Source organism: Tetranychus urticae, unplaced genomic scaffold, assembly GCF_039701765.1.
Source record: "Tetranychus urticae isolate SD_2017Ah unplaced genomic scaffold, NJAU_TeUrti_SD_1.0 Scaffold_8, whole genome shotgun sequence".
Classification (NCBI taxonomy): Eukaryota; Metazoa; Arthropoda; class Arachnida; order Trombidiformes; family Tetranychidae; genus Tetranychus; species Tetranychus urticae.
In genome coordinates this window covers 107,501-112,500 of record NW_028315840.1, presented here as the reverse complement: position 1 = coordinate 112,500, position 5,000 = coordinate 107,501, and the positions used below count along the sequence as shown (strand labels likewise).

The following is a 5,000-nucleotide window of genomic DNA, read 5'->3' as shown; positions in this document are numbered from 1 at the left end:
TAAAGCATTCTTAGCACTGAATAGAAAAAGGCAACAATACACAAGAGGAGCTGAGTTCTCCTCTCAGCTACACTTCGTGGTTCTATCCGTTTCTCTACAAGCGGTTTCACGTCCTTTTGAACTCTCTCTTCAAAGTACTTTGCAACTTTCCCTCACGGTACTTGTTTGCTATCGATATTACCATCGTATTTAGTCTTAGGAGGAGTTTACCTCCTAATTTGGATTGCACTCTCAAGCAATCTGACTCTATCCGCGACTAAAGCCAGTAATCGATATTCCATTAACCAAGATCTGCCACCGGCCTAGAACCGTCTCTGGGAAGAGGGCCCTTGTCAGAGGGACTTGCAGATTTAGTTGAAATAATCGTGACTCTAGCCATTACGCAGCACCGCTTTCCACCTTTCAATGGAAAACCTTTGCGCCGGACTCATCCCTTTTCACTCGCCGTTACTCAGGGAATCTCATTTGATTTCTTTTCCTCCGCTGAATTATATGCTTAAATTCGGCGGGTAACCTCACCTGATCTGAGATCAAAAATATTGATTAAGTTGATTAATGTTTATTTGTGTTGTTTGCAAGCAAGCAACGTAAATCTACTTTAATGTTTGCACAAATTTTGCCTTTGCATTACTTCTTAGGTCTGCTTTAACAGAATGAAATAGCTACTATTTGTACGATTTATACAAGTGCAAGAAGATTCATCAGTTAACAGGTTAGTTGATCACCATAGTTATCTGCAATACGACTTTAGCGTCGTCAGATAGGCGACTAACCTTAGAATCTCATGCTAGTATCTATTCATATATACTGCTTGCAGAGATGAAATATGCATTGTACACAAAATTTATCATGTGAAACAAGTAGATTTGAGATTCTCCTTACTAAATTGCAACGAATTGCAATTAAGAAAAGGAATAAAACATCAAGATTCATGCATATAAATATACAATCCTCTCAAAACAATGCATATATGGTAGTATGCAAGTGTTTTGTTGATTATTTTACATCTCAACTCTCAGACAGATGTGACCTCGGAAAAGACCCGAAAGCCGCAATGTGCGTTGGAAGCTCAAGTGCTCGGCGTGTCCTGCAATTCGCACCGATTATCGTAGCTAGCTACGTTCTTCATCGATTGGTAATTCGAGTGATCCACCGCTTGAAGATGTATCTTTGCCACCGTGGGACTTTTAATAAGTATCCTAAATCTGCATTGAGAGGGTTTGAAAACAATTGTATGCAGTTTATAAAAACCATAGTTGTCTTTACTTAGTTAGGCGAAGAAGTGTAAAACTTCCTTCTTTAAACCTTGCCGTCAGCATAAGCTGAAGACTTGATCAGGTACCAAGTATGTAGCAAGACAGGCTTTTCATTATAAACTACAATTGTTTTGCAAAAGAAATTATGGCTATCGTTAGATAACCCTCACTCTTTGTTGCATTGGATAATGAAAGATGGATGTATGAATGAACGAATGTAATGCAAATTAGAATCATGTTGCAATGGCTAAATGTTTGCAATAAACATTCACAATTGCGACTCTAATGCAAATACAATTCAATTGCATTCACCATATTAGCATCTACAATATCACTATGCAGAGTGTTTGATTGTTTGAAGGTTGTATTTCTCTTATAATAAGAGGGTAATACGTTAATGATCCTTCCGCAGGTTCACCTACGGAAACCTTGTTACGACTTTTACTTCCTCTAAATGATCAAGTTTGAACATCTTTCCAGCACAATCCGACCACTAGTTTCCCAATGGTCTGGATTGACCAGTCCGAAGTCCTCACTAAATCATTCAATCGGTAGTAGCGACGGGCGGTGTGTACAAAGGGCAGGGACGTAATCAACGCAAGCTAATGACTCACGCTTACTGGGAATTCCTCGTTCATGGGCAATAATTACAATGCCCAATCCCCATCACGAAATGGGTTCAAGCGGTTACCCACTCCTTTCGGAGCAGGAAACAGTATGCACGATGACCACTTCAGTGTAGCACGCGTGCGGCCCCGGACATCTAAGGGCATCACAGACCTGTTATTGCTCTGTTTCGTGCGGCTGCGAGCGCCGCTTGTCCCTCTAAGAAGTCCTTACAGTGCTACAGCATCCTTACCCTAGCCAATTCTGTAGGCTAATAGCAGCAGAGCCCTCAACAGCCGAAACCATCAAGAGATACTACCACCCACAGGTTGACTAAGGGGGAGTACTGCAGTGTAAACTGCAAGTCTATTTAGTAGGCTAGAGTCTCGTTCGTTATCGGAATTAACCAGACAAATCACTCCACCAACTAAGAACGGCCATGCACCACCACCCACTGAATCAAGAAAGAGCTCTCAATCTGTCAATCCTCTCAGTGTCCGGGCCGGGTGAGTTTTCCCGTGTTGAGTCAAATTAAGCCGCAAGCTCCACTCCTGGTGGTGCCCTTCCGTCAATTCCTTTAAGTTTCAGCTTTGCAACCATACTTCCCCCGGAACCCAAAAACTTTGGTTTCCCGGAAGCTTCCATTCGAGTCATGAAATTAGTTACTCAGAATGATCGCTGGTTGGCATCGTTTATGGTTAGAACTAGGGCGGTATCTGATCGCCTTCGAACCTCTAACTTTCGTTCTTGATTAATGAAAACATTCTTGGCAAATGCTTTCGCTGTAGTTTGTCTTGCGACGGTCCAAGAATTTCACCTCTAGCGCCGCAATACAAATGCCCCCGTCTGTCCCTCTTAATCATTACCTTGGATTCTTAAGACCAACAAAATAGAACCAAGGTCCTATTCCATTATTCCATGCAAGATCATTCAAGTTAAGGTAGTGGTACGCATCATATAGATGGTTGACCATACCGTTTTTAGGCACCTCTTTCGAGGTTTTGGACGCCTGCTTTGAGCACTCTGATTTTTTCAAGGTAAAAGTCTCGATCGCTTGAATCAACACTCGGTAAAGAGCATTGATAGCAAATATCGAGCAATTTTCTGTCTAAACACTATGAATGTAACCACCAGGAAAGAGGAATGAAGGTTCAAGCAAGCATCCGTAGACACAAGCAAGAAACCTAACATCACCATCTAACCCTTTAATCAGTGGACCCCATAGGTTCGACTGAAATCCAACTACGAGCTTTTTAACCGCAGCAACTTTAATATACGCTATTGGAGCTGGAATTACCGCGGCTGCTGGCACCAGACTTGCCCTCCAATAGATCCTCGTTAAAGGATTTAAATTGTACTCATTCCAATTACGGGGCCTCAATAGAGTCCCGTATTGTTATTTTTCGTCACTACATCCCCGTACTGGGATTGTGTAATTTGCGCGCCTGCTGCCTTCCTTAGATGTGGTAGCCGTTTCTCAGGCTCCCTCTCCGGAATCGAACCCTAATTCCCCGTTACCCGTTACAACCATGGTAGGCGCATAACCTACCATCGACAGTTGATAAGGCAGTTGCTTGAGGGATACATCGTCGGCTCAGAGGCCATACGATTTGCTCAGTTATTCAGAGTCATCACAAGAAATGCAACCGAAGTTGCTAAGATCCCCACTGCTAGTCCTTAGACAGCGACCGAAATCACTGAACAGGGTTCTAGGTGAATAAGAATCATTGGTCTTGTACTAATAAATGCGATCCTTCCGTCAGCAAGCTGAGGTTGGAACACTTGTTCATGTATTAGCTCTAGAATTACCACAGTTATCCATGTAAAAAAGAATATCCGAGGAACCGTAACTGATTTAATGAGCCATTCGCGGTTTCACTTTATAAACAGTATGTACTTAGACATGCATGGCTTAATCTTTGAGACAAGCATATGACTACTGGCAGGATCAACCAGGTAACTTGATGTTTTAGCAAAGTAAAATGCTAAACAAGTTGTTTTTGCAGCTATAAATACGATATCCTCAGCTAACAACCAGCAAGTGGATGTTAACTTTAACGAGGTATCGAGATTTATGTCGTGCATTAAGATGATTCTGCAGAAAACTCTTTAGAATCCATCTTCTTCCACTAAAATGTGCAAGCACATCTAGCAGGAGTAACCATTGCTGGGTACGTTTGCAAGTCAACTAAACAGCATAGTATTATAACCGCTTGATACCAATTTCTTGGATCAATCTGCGGTCTGCTTTGCACAAGCAGAGCTCAATACTAATACTGCTCACTCTGTTGAGTGACTAGTTTGAACATATATGCAAGATATGAAGTCTGATAGCATTAAAGCCCAACTCTCATAGATATTGTCAGTCGTACCAAGGAAGACCTTAGGTCTTGCAGGTACTCTACCTTTGTATAATAGTGTGTGGTGATAAGATGATTGACGATCCAAACCCATTCAGGCCCGTCTCTTCAACCACCAAACATCAACAGAATAACAGGAATAGATGCGTGAACAGCTACAGTCTGGACCATACCACTGCTTGATGCATTGACTTATCCATAACCGTAGACAATCACTTACCTCCCCATCAACTACTGATGGTTGCTTCTCTCAATTCAGCAACTACACTCACCACATATAACACAATAAATCTGGTTGTGATCTAAAACCTCTTTTTCTGAAAATTAGACTAAGTCCGTGTCTATTTTTGACACCCAATAACTTTTGAACCATAAGGTCAATCGCGATCATGTTTTTCGGGGTAATATCCCAGTAGTGCCGACTATCGCATGCGCTTATTAATGACCTAAATTACTAAACGCAAGTGGCCTAAAATCGCGCCAATTCGAACATTCTCATTGCTTTTATGGGCTCAACCATTAAAGGCGATTTCCTCTGGTACCAACAGCACGAACTCGATCAAAATTACGCAATCATTAGTTGACCTAATGCTGATAATGTCCAAAAGATTTGGTACCGTGAATCGACCTCGTTCTTCCGTTATAATGAGTCATCATCGAAAATCCAGGGGTATGCAAAAAATTTAACATGTAATTCAATGGAAAAAGTTAAAGTTCGGTTTTTTCCAGGGGTATGCAAAAATTTTTCAGTTTTAAATCAAAACAAGGTTAACTAGCT

At 41.5% G+C, this 5,000-nt stretch overlaps 3 non-coding genes across 3 annotated transcripts in view; all 3 read right to left on the bottom strand.

Annotated features, from left to right (window-relative positions):
- LOC149092548 (large subunit ribosomal RNA) overlaps nucleotides 1–533 on the bottom strand; it is a 4,168-nt gene extending 3,635 nt beyond the window's left edge. Inside the window, exon 1 of the ribosomal RNA XR_016200805.1 lies at nucleotides 1–533. This exon is cut by the window's left edge and continues 3,635 nt beyond it. This is a non-coding gene — a ribosomal RNA (large subunit ribosomal RNA).
- Nucleotides 534–1,009: 476 nt separating this feature from the next.
- LOC149092547 (5.8S ribosomal RNA) lies at nucleotides 1,010–1,164 on the bottom strand. Its single transcript, XR_016200815.1, has one exon. It is a non-coding gene; the product is annotated as a 5.8S ribosomal RNA (ribosomal RNA).
- A 487-nt stretch (nucleotides 1,165–1,651) lies between these two features.
- LOC149092546 (small subunit ribosomal RNA) lies at nucleotides 1,652–3,821 on the bottom strand. Its single transcript, XR_016200835.1, has one exon. It is a non-coding gene; the product is annotated as a small subunit ribosomal RNA (ribosomal RNA).
- Nucleotides 3,822–5,000: the final 1,179 nt, after the last annotated feature.